Here is a 14,860-nt window from a genome sequence, read left to right on the forward strand (position 1 = left end):
AGAGAGAGAGAGAGAGAGAGAGAGAGAGAGAGAGAGAGAGAGAGAGAAATGCAGGTCAGAGCTTTGGAAAATACTCACAGGTATTTAGGGGTTAGGAGACATGATATGGATAAAGATCCATCAACGAAGACTGAGAAAGAGTAATACAATAGGTAGGAGAACCAAGAGAGCAGTCACAAAAGTCTTGTGAGTATTTAGAATATTTCAGAAGCAGCTAGGTTGCACAGTGGTTAGAGTGCTGAGCCTGGAGTTCAAATGTGGCCTCAGATACTTACTGGATTCTATTTATTAGCTTCCCCTGGGTAAATAATTTAACCTTTCTATCTGTCTCAATTTCCTCATCTGTAAAACAGGAATAATAATAGCCTCTATCTCCTAGAGTTATTGTGAGGATTGAATGAGATAATATCTGTAGAGCACTTAGCACAGGTTCCAGAACATAGTATGAGCTTGATAAATGCATATTCCTTTCCCTTGAGAAAATGAGTCAAAAGAAAAGAGTGGTTGATAATGTCAAATGTTTGCAGAGAAGATAAGAATTGAGAAAAGATCATCAGATTTGTCAGTTAAGCCACCATTGGGAGCAGAGAACAGGAGATAGGATGAAGATAACCCTGGAGAGGGAAAGGGGGAGCTGTATTTGTCAAGACATTCTCCATGCAGTTTACACTTCACAACTTTGCCAAAGACTGGTCTTCTTGGACACCAAACCCACACAGCGCAGGAACTTGGCCTGATGTTGCATTATTGAGAAATAAGTCATTAAAACTAATCAGAAGAGATTCTTGACACACACATCCCAACACCCACACCCACGCCCACATCTGAGCCAAATTGTGACTAGCAGCTGGAGAGCATAAAGCAAAAGGTCCCCGTGGAGCTGAGCTTATGGGGAAAGGAATCATCCTCAGCAGTGAATCTTGGCCTCTTTTACCCCCATTTCCATCTCTTTTCTGAGTGACCTCCCCCTCTTTGTAACCTCAGTGGACAAATGAAAAGACTTTCACACTTTAGGGATGTGTCATCCCAAGGACTGAGCCCTCATTTCCACCAAGACATATACTGACCCATCCATGCCCTCTCTTCTTGAGTAAACTTGTCCTTGTCCTTCCATAAATCCTCCCGAGAGATCTACTCAAACAGTCCTTTCTAAGAGACCCCCAAAGAGCAATTTTTAAAAATCTTATATTTTGTTATGTTTTGGGCAAGAAGGAGAAGGACATAAGTGCCTTCATAATTTAGAACCAGGACCATACCTCCCCTTGATAATGAGGTGTTGAGTAGACCCACAATAGTCTTGAGTTGTGTATAACCCCTTAATAAAACAAAATTAAGTGTTCATTTCAGAATTATACAACTTTGAATGTGATAAATTATATTCCTCATAATTCATATCTCCTTACTTTACAAAAATAAAAAATAGATTTCTAAAGTGCTTAGGAATCATGAAAAGGATTCTGAGATAAATGTGAAACTGATCAAGGGTGTGTCAGTGTTATGAAACAGGTTTTGGAGTTCCAATTGAAAACTTCCTATTTCCTACTTTGTCAGCCCAAGTTCAATAGCATTCCTGAAAAATTACATAAAATTCATCACATTTAATATCCTTTCCGTAGGGTGAGTACATCCTCTTTTCTCCCAAAGGTGCAGAAGAGGCTCCAGCATGGTCATTTATGGCTCAGGCAGGGCTCCATTTTAACACAGGGAAGCATAATGGCATCCTTTTCCATCACAATGCCAACATCCCATCCTTGGCTTATCCATCCTTAACGTGTTTTCCTGTCTTCACAGCTTCTTTTAATCCTTTGTTGTCTCTCTTGGCTATTCATTTCCAAGGCTGGCTGACTCTATCCCCTGGAAGCCTCAAAGCTATCCAATGATTCTTTCTTCAATTCTGACTCCCAAAGAGGAGTCCTTCCTTATTACATTCCTTTTCCCAACTCTTTGAGCCCACTTCTATTCTCTTCTTTGGCCAGAAATGTTGGAGTCTTGCTTACCTTGTCATCAATTCAGTTCCTCCTTTTATCAGTTACATTTCATAAGTGGTTTATAATTTGGAGTTTCATATAGTGGGTTGGCTTAATGAAGGTCAAGATTGGACAGGCAATCAAGAGAGGCAAGGAAGTGCAAGTGCAGTAGAAAGAATGCTGGGTCTGGAGTAAAAGGACCCAGGTTCAAATTCCAAGAAATCAGGAAAGGTTTCAAGTAGAAGGTGTCATTTGAGCAGAGTTTTGAAGAGAACAAGGAATTTTAAGAGGTCAAGGTTAATTCGATGGAAGGTCAATAGAAATGAATTCCAGTCATGGGGGACAGCCAGTGCAAAAGCATGGAGACAGAAATACCACCTGTGTGACCTTGGGTAAGTCAGCTAATCTCTATGGGCCTCAGTTTCCTTATCTGTAAAGTGAAAGTGTTGGACTAGATAGCCTCCAATGTTCTTTCCAACTCTAAATCTATAAACCACTTCCTTAATCCTGTAATCCTAGCTGGGCAGGCCAGTCCCTACTAAACTAGGCCCTGGGCTAAATGTCACTCGGCACCTCAAAATCAGACTCTCTTGAGCTTAGTGACTCTTTCTAGTTTGTTTTCATTTTTGTTTGCTTTTGTTTTATCTTCATATACCCAGCGCCTGACACAGAGCTTTTCATGTAGTACTTGCTAAGGGTGTTTGTCTGATTTGGTGGCGGCTCACCTTCCCTCCCTCCAACCCCAGGAGGTTCACGAACCATTTCTCTGCCAGGTTACTCTCAGGCTCATGCCCTACGGTTGGGAAGATGGGGAAAACAACTGGGAAAGACATCAACTTTGCTGATGAAAACATCCAAAAATATTCTTGTTTTCGAAAGGAAGCCAGTATGGGTGGGCCTTCCTTTAACCAAATCCAATATAAAGAATTCCAGGTTCACCCAAAAAAAAATCATGAATAAATTAGTAACATAAAGCAAAGCTACCCTGTGCAATTTAAACAATTAGGGAGTAGAACAGTAGTTAATAAAGTGCTAATTGTGTGGAACATATAAACAGGCTTTAGGAAATCAGACTACTAAATGAGCCACTTTATCTCCTCTGGGCCTCAGTTTCCCCATTGAATGAGGATGTTGGAAGACTCTTCCAGCTCTAACATTCTCCAGGCGTGTGGTTGTGATCTGAAGTGAGTCGTCAGGAAGGTCTCAAGGGGGAGACGGAATCTGGTCTGGGCCCTGGGAGTTTGGAGGCTGTGAATGAGGATGAGGTGAAGATTAGAGCATTGCTTCCTAGGTGAGAGAAACAAGCAAAAAGCAAAGGCATGAGGGGGTAGTTTAAAAAAAGAAGCATCCAACTTGGAGAGCAGAGGTCTGGGTTCAAATCAAACACTAACTGATCCCATGATCAGAGTTCAAATCCTGACTCTGAGACTCACAAAGCTGTGTTTTCCTGGGCAATTTATTGAACCTTTCAGAAGCCTGTTTTCCTCATATCTCGTATGAGGGGAAAAGGAAGGAAAAAAGCATTTATATAGCACCTACTAGTTTCCAGGCACTGTGCTAAGCACGTATGAAAATATTAACTCATTTGATCCTCAAAACAACCCTGGGAAGTAGGGACTATTATTATAATATCCATTTTATAGTTGAAGAAATCAAGGCAGGCAGCAGGTAAGTGACTTGCCCAGGGTCACACAGCTAGTAAGTATCTGAGGTCACATTTGAACTCAAGACTTCCTGACTCTAGGCCCAGGTGCCCTCTGTCTACTACATCACCAGCTGCCTCCTAAGAATACTATTTACAGTATAATACAGAATAATACTGCTTGCAGGACCCTAGGCCATGGGACTACTGTAAAGAAAGTTATACAGATATGGAAGCTGCTGTGATTCCTATGTCTTCTGGACAAATCTAAGCCAGGTCCCTACTACTAGCAACAAAGAGCCCGGTGACAGGAAGGGCAACTGAGGAACAGATTGTCCATAGGATCCCACTGGAGAGTGGGAAGGGACCTCAGAAGGCCATCTAACCCTCTCTTCCTCATCTTACAGATGGGGAAACTGAGGCCCAGGGTGGCTATATAATTTTCCCAAGTTCACCCATGTGGTTAGCATGGGAGAGGATGTCTTTAATTCTAGAGCCCAGGCTGCTAGCATTGTGTACCAGCTGGCTCCCTCTCTTTTCTTCCCATTGCAGTCACAATAACAGAGAAGTCCAGCCCAGGACCCATGGCCCTCCCCTCCAGCTACAGAAGCCTCAGCTTATGAAGTGCAAGGGACAGAAGGCAGGCCCCCATCCTGTCTACAGGGCATCACACACACCAGGCCCCAGGGGGGGTGGGGGAGAGGACAACTGATAAGCATGAAAGAGAAGGTGAGAGGCCCTAGCCTCTATCTCCCAAATCCTTAAAAGCAGAGGGAAGGCAGAACTAATCACGGACTCTTGAGGTCACAGAGGTCAAGGAAGCACTGTCTTCTGCTTAAACCATCCATGCCCTTCACCTCACAGTCATAAACTGAGTTAGAAGGAACCTTTAGCCAACAGCTAGTCGGGGAACTCAGCCTGGGGTCCATGGATTTATTATTTTCAATATCAATAAACATTTATAAAGTGTAAGGCTCTGTGCTTAGCCCTGGATAACTGCATTTCAATATAATTGGCTCCCTTTACAACCCCATGCATTTTGTTTTATGTATTTAAAAACATTATTCCAAGAAGGGGCCCATAGGCTTCACTAGACTGTTGCCCAGGGGGTTCAGGAAGCAGAAAAGTGAGGAACCCCTGATTTAGTCCAATTTCCTTATTTTACAAATGTGGACATTGAGGCCCTGAGATTTTAAATGATTTGCACAAGGTCACACAGCTAGTTAGTAGCTGCTAAAAGCAGGGCTTGAATCCTGGGTCTCAGCTAAGGGTTCTGACAAATGGGAGGAGGGAGGAAAGGGAGGGAAGTCCAGCTGGGAAGAGGCAACTTAGATTTGAGAAATGAGGCAGCTGCTTTTAGCATTTCTAACCATTTCTCTCTGGGAATGATCTTCTGGTCTTTTTTCCCCCTCCTTCTTCAAATCCCATGACAACGCAATTTCTGGAAAGTGCCAGGAGGTCATTTTGAAAAAAAAAAGATGATGCCTGGAATCCTGAATATTCTGATGTCTCAGACCCTGGCCCACAGAGGCATCCTCACCCAGAACCCTTTGGCACCTGAAATCTTTCTTTCTGACTCCCTATAATCAGGACTGTGTCCAGATAATGTCAAGCCCTTTGGGTTTTTTGGAAACACCCAGATGTTTGTCATTGGGAAACTCAAGCAGAGAGAGGATTGAATGTGACTTGGTTTCCAATGAGCCATGTCTCAGGGATGTGTCAGCACAAGCAGGGAGGGGGGAAAACCTTCCAGTTGCCAGCAAAGGCTGCCTGAATGACCACCACATGTTCAGATGCTGTTCTGAGAATATCACTGCCCTTCACGGGCTCACAAATGTGCATCACCTAGGCAGTACATAAATCAATATGCCAGGAACATGTAAACATGCAGAGAACACACTTACTGGGCTAAGTGTTGTTTTCAACTTCTCTTAAAGATTGGAAAAGAGTTGAGTAGAGTGTTCCCCCATAACCTCCTTGAACATATACAACTTTCCAGGGCAAAGATCTCATAGTATTAAGGACATTTCTAGTCATCTTAACAGATTATGTTTTTTAAAATTCTAAATTAAGTTTTAAAATGTGGATAGAGTGCTTCGTCTGGAAGACCTCAGTTCAAATTTAGGCTGAAATACTTGCTAGTTATATGACCTTGGACAAGTCACTTAACCGCTATCTACCTCAGTTTCCCCAACTGTAAAATGGATATAATAGCAAGACTTACCTCACAAAGTTGTTATGGGAATCAATTGAAATAATATTTGTAAAGTGTTTGACACAGGGAATGGGACATAGTAGGTATTAATAAATGTGTGTTTCCTTCCTTTTTATTCCAAAGTAATTTCCTCTTAAATCCTCTCTTATAACAAAGAAAAATATTCAAGCAAAACCAATCCACCTGGAGACAGTGTCTGACCATGGAGAGCATGATTCATAGCCATATCTCCCCCCCACCCCCACCCTCAGATGAGGAAGACATGTTTGTTCAGCTAATGTGAATTCTCACCTTTAATGCTTACTCTAGGTCTGACCTGGGCAAGTCATTTGGTTCTTTCATCAATGAGAAGAAGGAGGTGGATGCAGTTATTTATAAAGTTCTTTCCAACTTTAGGTCCTGTGATTCTATAGTGAAATTTTATTGTTACTGGAAGATAGAGGCCTTGGGAAATTAGATGACCAGCCTGGGGTCACACAAGCAATAGAACTGAAACCAGAACCCAGATCACTCGACTCCAAAGCTAGAAACCATACTACTATCAGGTCAATCATCCTTCCTCTCACTCTCATGTGTTAACTACCTCAGATATAAAAAAGGCAAGATGTGTGTGTGTGTGTGTGTGTGTGTGGAAGGGAAGGGAAGGGAAGGGAAGGGAAGGGAAGGGAATGTGTTTGTGCTAGGAACTGACACATAATGTAGAGAGGGGAAACAGAAGAATAAGGCCAATGGATTAGGCCCAGGTTAGGGATGCCGAAAGGTATGGAAGAAAACATCTGTGGGCAGAGCAGGAGACTCCTGTCACCAGAGGACAGGGAAGTGGAATGTACTAGGGAGGGGAGGCTGAGCAAAGTATAGTGTACAGAAATTAGAGAGGACCTGAATTAGAAGACTGGCATCCTCATCCTGATTCTGACATTAACTACTTGTGTGATCTTAAGAAAATTACACTCTTGCTGGGTCTCACTTTCCCAATCTGTCAAAGGAAAAAACTGTGCTATTTGGCCATGTACCCTTAATTCCTTGCCATTCTGCCTTCGCTGGGCACTTGATTCATCAGTCATTTTTCATACTATCTCATCTTCAGTCTCTTTTGCTGTAGTAGCTCCTTCCCTTGGCTTACAAACCTGTTCGATCCCTCCTGTGTGATAAAATGACCTTCACTTGACTGTTCTTTTACATTGTTGAATGTAATGTGGCTTGCATTGATTATAGAATATAAGCCTCTTGAGGACAAACCGTTTACTTCATTTTTGTTTTTGTATACCCAGAATCTAATGCAGTGAATTTAATAAATACTTATTAAATTGGATTGAATTAGACTACATCTCTCTTCCTCTTTAATAAAATGGAGGGCAGAATCAGTATCTAAAATGGATAGCAGTCAGAAACCAAAAGAATCTTGACAGAATGATCAACCCAATCTAATAAAATGAAATTTAATAGAGATAAGTATAAAGCCCTATACTCAGGTTAAAAAAGCCAACTTCATAAGCACAAGATGAATGATTAGACAACATGGTGTAGACAACAGAGTCTTCAGCTTTCTAGTCTTTTCTTGTTATATTCTCTCACTTGGTGATCTGATCAGCTCAAGTGGGTTCAATGATCACCTTTAGGCAGATAATTCCCAAATCTATATACATTCAACCCTAGACTGTCTCCTGAGCTCCAGTCATGCACTTCAACTGCCTACTGGACATTTTGAATTGGATGTTCCCAGAGTCATCTCCAACTCAACATGTCCAAAACAAAAACTCATTAGCTTTCCTACAAAAACTACCCCTCTTCTTAACTTTCCTAGTCTTTTTGAGCATACCACCATCAGGCCACAGGGTAGCTAGGTGGTACAGTGAATAGAGTGCCAGCCCTGGAATCAGGATGATCTGAGTTCAAATCCGGTTTAAAACTAGCATGTGAACTAAAAATGTGTGATCCCATGGGCAAGTCACTTAATCCTGTTTGCCTCAGTTTCCTCTTCTGTAAAATGAGCTGCAGAAGGAAATGGCAAACCACTCAGTATCTTTGCCAAGAAAACTCCAAATGGGATCAGAAAGAGTCAGACATAACTAACGGACTAAACAGCAACAACAACGACCATCCAGTCATTCTCCCACGTTCATGTCCTGAGTGTTATCACTGATTCCTCACTCTCCATCCTTCCACATACCCAACAATTGCCAAGTTTTGTCAATTCTACCTCCACAATATCTCTCATATTTGTTCCTTTCTCTCTTCACTATCACTCTAGTAAAGGTCCTTATCAGCTCTTGCTGAGATTATTGTAATTGCCTCTTAAGTGATCTCTCTGCCTCAACCCCAACCCAACCTCCATTCAGTTGCCAAGGAGCTTTTCCTAAAGTGCACATCTGACCATGTGATTTTCATGCTCAACAAACTTCTGTGACCCCTTATTATCTCTGGTTGTAAATATAAACTCCTCTGGTTGGCATTTAGATCTCTTCACAAACTGGCTCCAGCCTCCCTTTCTAGCCTTTCCACATAATTCCTCTTCACACACAATGCAGTCCATCTGCACTGGCTTCCTTGTTGTTTCTCATGCACCACACTCTGTCACTCATCTCCTTACCTTTGCACTGACTGTCCTTCATGCATTAAATCCACTCCCTCCCCATCTTTGCTTCTTGAGACCCCTTGTTTCCTTCAAGAGTCAGCTGAAACACCACCTTCTACACAAAGCTTTCTCTGGTCTTCTCAGTTGCTAGTGTCCCCATCCCTCTCTATATTATTATCTTATCTGTCCTACCAAGGCAGGCACAAAATATCAGCTTCTTGAGGGCAGGCATTGTTTTACTGTTGCCTTTGTAGAACCAAGGCACATAGTGCCAGACATTTAGTAAGCTCTTAATAAATTTTTGTCGATTGATAAGTAAATAGGAGATAAATTGAGGAACTTGGGGTTGAGTACCTGGAATTATCAGTGACGGTTATTGCAGAAGGTCATATTAACTGAACCTTGAAAGAAGAGAAGGATTCAGAGAGGTAAAGATGTGGAACAGAATCACAGAATCACAAAATTTTAGAAATGGAAAGGATCTCACTGGTCATCTAGTTCAAAGGCGTCAAACTCCCCGCTGCAAAGCTCCTGACCCAACCAGATTAAAATGTAATTAAAGAATGTTTAGATAGATGGAGAGAGAGAGAGAGATGAAAGATGATAGATGAATAGATGGATGGATGGATAGATAGATAGATAGACAGATAGATAGATAAAAATATAATATAGATAATGTTAATTTGTGGTTTTCTAAGTCAATAAGTAGTCTACAGGGATCTGTTTCTATTTTAGTTTGATTTAGTCTAGCCTGTACAGGAAAAAGAATCCTCAATATGGTATTTTTCACTAGTAGCCAATCCCATTCTGCTTGAAGGTCTCCAGTGAAGGGGAAACTATTTAAGTTTCCTGCCTAAGCTACACATTCTATTTTTAGTTCACTCTAGTTAGAAAATTTTCAAGTCTAGCACTGGTATTTTGCAATTTTCACCCATTATTCTCATTTCTGTCCTCTAGAGTCAATCAGAACAAGTCTAATTTCTTTTCCAAATGACAGCTTTCCAAATACTTGAAGATAATTATTATGGTCCCCTTCTATCCTTCCCTATGTCTTCTCTTCTACTGACAAAACACTCCCCGTTCCTTCAGTCTTCATTTAACAGGCTTTTCTTTTTTTTTTTAATTATCTTTTCTTTAATTTACAAAAGTGTACATTCTCTCCCTCCCACTTCACTCTCCCATTTCCATTGAAGAAAAAAGAAAAATAAAACCTCTTATAACAAATATACATAGTTAAGTAAAGCAAATTATCCAATTAGTTGTATCCAAAAAATTCAACATTTTAATCTCTACAATGAATCCATCACCTCTCTGTCAGGAGGTGGGTAGCTTATTTCATTATCAGTATTTTGGACTTGGGGTTGATCATTGGATTGATCAGCATTGTTAAATCTTTCGAAATTGTCTTTATAATGTTGTCATTATAAAAATTGTTCTCCTGGTGCTGTTCACTTCATGCTACATCAGTTCATACAAGTCTTCTCAGATTTCTCTGAAACCATTCCCTTCATCATTTCTTATAGCACAGTAGTATTCCAATATATTCATATGTTATTATATGTTCATCCATTCCTCAGTTAATGGATACCTTCTTATTTTCCAACTCTTTGCCACCACAGAAAAAGCTGCTATAAATATTTTTATACATATAGGTCCTTTACTCAAGATTCTTCAGTCTCTTTGGTGTACAGACCTACTCATGATATCACTGGATCAAAGGGTATGCAAGTTTAGTTACTTTGGAAGCATAGATATGACAAGATTTTCAGTCCTTTCTCTATCCTGCTTTTTCTCTTCCGTATATTCTCTAGCTTATCTCTTTCTCCTAAAATGTGGTGCCTGAAACTGAACCCAGTATTCCAAACGTAGCTGTATTCTGGTCTATCTTAATGGAGTCTAAGATAGCTTTACCTTTGCTCATTGCTGGGTCGTGATGTTGCTTTGTGCTAAACTTCCACTAAATTCCCAGGTAGGCACCTTCTCTCACTATGCCTCTCTCATCCTACATTTGGGAAATTGATTGTTAGAGCTAATGTGCACAAGGTTATATTCATCCTATTCAATCTAATCTTACTTGTTTCCAGGTGATAATAGACCGTCTGTACTCTGTCGCAGACAGAGCACATCTGAAATTTGTGCTCAGCCCTGGAAGCCACATTGGATAAGGAAGGGAATAGAGATCTTGCCATTCCAAGATCACATAAGGAAATGGGGATACAGCCTGGAGAATATTTAGAGGGGACATAATGGAAACCTTCAAGTATTTGTCAGGCTGTCGTATAGAAGAATTGAATTATTCTGTTTGGCTCCAGAGGGCAGAACAATGGATAGAAGTTGTAAGAGAAACAAATTTGGGTTCTGTGTAAGGAAAAACTTAACAATTAGAGCTTTCCAAAAGTGGAATAGGTCACCTCATGAGGTAATGGGTTCCCTTCACTGGAGGTCTTCAAGCAACGACTGTATGTCTGGTATGTGGCAGAAAGACTTCCTGTGTTAGTATGGCTTAGGCTAGATGGCCTCTAAAATCTCCTTTAAACATGAGATTCTATGAGTCTGAGGACTCCACCCTTGCCACCTCCATTTCCTCACCGTCTATTTACTCTTCAACCCCTTGTAGTCTGGCTTCAGTCCCCTACCTGTCTACTAAAATTTGACTCACTCAAATCTGGCCTCAGATACTTAACACTTACTAGCAGTGTGACCTTGGGCAAGTCACTTAACCCCAATTACCTAGCCTTCCCCCCTCCAAAAAAAAAGCAAAAAAAAATTGGAAATCACCAATGATTTCCTAATGGTCAAATCTAATGGACTTTTCCAAATTCTTATCCCTTTTTTATTTCCTAAAGACCATGGTCTTCTTGGTCACCCTGACCTTGATACTTGTTTGGTCTTTGACTTCTGACAGTGCTCTCTCTTCTAAGTCTTTTCTGACTTGTCCTCTGTTTCCTTTACTATTTGATTTTTCTCTTTCTGCCCCCTATACATGAGTGTCTCCCTGAGACTCTGTGGCTAAAAAAAAAGTGGTAAAAGCAAAATAATTAAAGAAGAGACAGACATCTAAATACAATGTATAGATTGTGGATTGTGGTTTTTAAGCCAGATCAGTTGGAGAGAAAGAGAGAGAGGAGCAGAGGGAAAGAAAGAGAGACAGACAAAGAGAGAGAAAGGTAATGAGAGAGAGAGACAGAGAAAAAGAGAGAGACTGTTTGAAGAAATATTTGTGGATCTGTGGAAGAATGAGGCATCCTTGTCAAGTTTGGGCATATTTACTTATAGGTAGTAAGAAATTATCTACAATCATAATTGTTCAAAAGTGGATTTGGCTGCCTTGGAGGTAGTGAGACTCCCTTCAACGAAGGTCTCCAAGTAGAGGCTGGACTATCTCTAAGGGGAGGCTGGAAAGGACATTTCTGCTCGACAATGGGTCTATCAAGGCAATTTCTGACATCCCTTCTAACTGCAAAGTTCTTTGGGTCAGTAGTCTGTTTGATGTTGGTTGACTCCGTGATGACGTCATCCAGTGATGAGGTCCTTCTCCTCCAGTGTTAGTTTCCTCATTTCTTAGAGATGAGCCCTGGACCAGAGCAGCTTTAAGATGTCTTTCAGGTTTGAGCCCTCTGGTTTTTGGATGAGGGAGTGGGCCAGAGGCCACAGGGGTATATGTGGGTAGCTGGCAAGCTAGGTCCCAGCTCAGTATGATTTGGGTAGCCATCCCTGATTGATCCATCACCGGAGGTGGCAGGGTGAAGCATGGATTTTTAGACTTATCTATGAGTTAAACCTAAGGATATGGAAGCTGGTGGAAACAGTGTAAGTCTGAAAGGCCCTGGGAAGAAAAAATTGCATTTGAGAAGGAAAAAGGCTGAAGGGAAGGAAATCAGAAGGTGGATTCTGGAGATCCAGGAGAATATGGTTGAGGCCATGTGGCCAGGCCTCATGAAAATGGCCAGAGAAACTTGTTAGATACAGGACACCTTCATGAATTGCAAAGGACTAGGTAAACCATTCCATTATATCCCATTTAATCATAATATGTGTTATATTTAGCCAGCCTTTTAAGGTATGTAAAGTGCTTTACAAACATTATCTCACAACAACCTTGTGAGGCAGATACTAGTATTGCCCCATTTTAGAGCTCAGGAAACCGAGGTGCAGAAAGGCAAAATATCTTCCCCCTGGACACCCAGCTAGCCCACTATATCTGAGGCAGAATTTGAAACCAGTATCTCTTTATTCCCATTTCAGAAGTCTCTACTGTTTTTCCCATTTAATAAGTACCCTTCCCCCAAGGGCATCAGTCTAACTTAGGCTCTCCAAAAAGGAAAAAAAAAATAGAAGCATACAGATCATAGCAACAGTACAGGGTACAGGAGACTGCAGACCAAGGCTGGGGCTTAGCTCCAGGGCCAGGCTATCTCATCTAGCCCAGTGTCACCTGGAGCTGATCTTCAGACTGGTCAGAACAGCTCAAAACGGATTTATCCTTTGGGACAGGTCTAGTCATGAGCCGTGAATTTCAAGGAAGTTGTGGATTTATCCAGGAACCAGAAAGGATCAAACAACCAGCTGGGGTGTTAGGGAGAATAGTTTCAGCCTGAACTAAATATTTGTATTTGGAGAACAGCCAGAAAGGACCTGACTTTACTCAAGTACCAAGGACTAATTCTGGATAGCCCGGGGAGGGGGTGGGGAGGGTGAAACAGAGTGATGTTAAACTAGATTTATATGTTAACCTAGATTATGTCACTATACTGAATGAGGGTAAGAGTTTATTTCCTGAGATGCCTCACCCTGCAGTGAAGTCATTTTTTTGTACTCTACATGGTTGGCTGTGTGAGAGATGTGACTGCTAACTAGCAGGTGAGGAGGGGGGGGCTGGTTAAGATCTCAAGGTCTTGCAGGGGGTCCCTTCCCAGAGGAGGTGGGAGAGACTGGACCGGGCCTGGCCGAGAAGGATTTGCTTAGAGACAGTAATAACAACATCCTCCTGTGATAGGAATAAAGTACCCCAGGATAGTAGATAGTGTTGGGCTAGAAGTAAGGAAGCTCTTGGCCCATTTCCTACCTCTGACACTAACTACATGACTCTGGACAAGTCACTCCCTAAGATTTGCTAATCAAAAAACCAAACATTTATGATGCACCTACTTTTGTCAGACATTGTTAGTGTGTTCGGTGATGGAAATGAAAAGAAACAGTACCTGCCCTCAAGGAACATATTATATTCTATCAGGAGAGGGGACCACCATGTAAACATGTAAGTGTAGTAAAGCTCTGAATTTACCCTCTCAAATCGAGTGCGCACTAGCAGGCCAGATTCTGAAAGCAGTGCTGGTTACATCTCCCTATCCCAAGTGATTCTCTAATAGGTGCAGCTTGAACCCCCAATGATTAGTGTCCCAGGTCCATTTAACCAATTAACATCAATCAGCTTTTACAAAAGGATTTTTACTGAGAAGATAGGACAAGTACACAGATACAAATATTTCCCTCTTCCCCTCCAAAAAACTGGGGGGCATCTCCCTCTTACCACCTCAGTGCCTGGGGAGGGTGAACTCACACTTAAACCAGGTTCTATATAATATTCACCTCTTCAAGTTAACATCCACTTTTCATGCTTTGGCTGCCTTCGGTCTCGACTGGGTCAAGCAAGTGGTTCAGCTAGTCTTCAGGTCCTAGACCCTCTGGTGACCTTATGAAGTTTACAAAATCATAACTGACTCCAATATCCCCTCACCTAGAAACAGGAAAGAAATAATGCAAGGATGCAGAGAATAGAGGCCCACGTTCATGGGCCACGTATTGGCCTCAGACAGGAAAACTAAGGCCTCTTCTCGTCTACAGGTTTAGAACACATCTTTCCAAATAACAGCAATAGTCAGTCAGGTGAGTGTTTTTTGAAAATGCCTCAGTTCAAGCAATGCCCCATCTTCTCACCACTTGGAACCAGTTAAAGGATATCTACACGTGCTCCAAATGAGGGAGAAGGACCTTGGCATTATACATCATCTGCTTTTTCAGAAATAGGCTCCTAGCCCCTTCCTAGGCCACAAGTAGAGCAGGCTTCACACCCTCTAAGAATGGAACTCCTCTGGCTAGGGCCTCATTGTATAAGTATACTCAAAGTAAATAGAAGGCAATGGGAAAAGGCAAGGGACCTTAGCAACTTTTCTCCTAAATCATATTCTCTCACAGATGAAATCATAGATTTTCCTACCATATTTAGGTGACATGGAACCCAAGAATAAGGAAAACCCACAACAAGTAGAGTTGGTCTGTTTTTGCCCATTCTGTTTCTTTTTCCTGGATTTCCTCACCACCTCCAAATCCTTCTCATCCTTTTAGGCATGGTGAACTCCATACACAATGAAGCATTGAATTAACATGCCATCATGCATTGTGCCCTAATTGTTTCTGGTATGGGACTCCCCAAGTAGACTGTGAGCCCCAGTAATGCAGGA

At 41.6% G+C, this 14,860-nt stretch overlaps 1 long non-coding RNA gene across 3 annotated transcripts in view; it reads right to left on the bottom strand.

The window, feature by feature from the left end:
- LOC138148778 (uncharacterized) overlaps positions 1-14,860 on the bottom strand; it is a 128,810-nt gene that overhangs the window by 43,586 nt on the left and 70,364 nt on the right. Inside the window, exon 5 of one of the 3 annotated variants that reach the window (XR_011165167.1) lies at positions 13,273-14,136. The exons of the other annotated variants lie outside the window; for them this stretch is intronic. This is a non-coding gene — a long non-coding RNA (uncharacterized lncRNA). Of the gene's footprint in view, positions 1-13,272; positions 14,137-14,860 lie in introns of those variants that run through there. 3 annotated transcript variants of the gene reach the window in all.

This window comes from Petaurus breviceps, unplaced genomic scaffold (genome assembly GCF_028583685.1).
Source record: "Petaurus breviceps papuanus isolate PSGF00001 unplaced genomic scaffold, PetGlider_PUasm1.0 90842, whole genome shotgun sequence".
NCBI classification, from domain to species: Eukaryota; Metazoa; Chordata; class Mammalia; order Diprotodontia; family Petauridae; genus Petaurus; species Petaurus breviceps.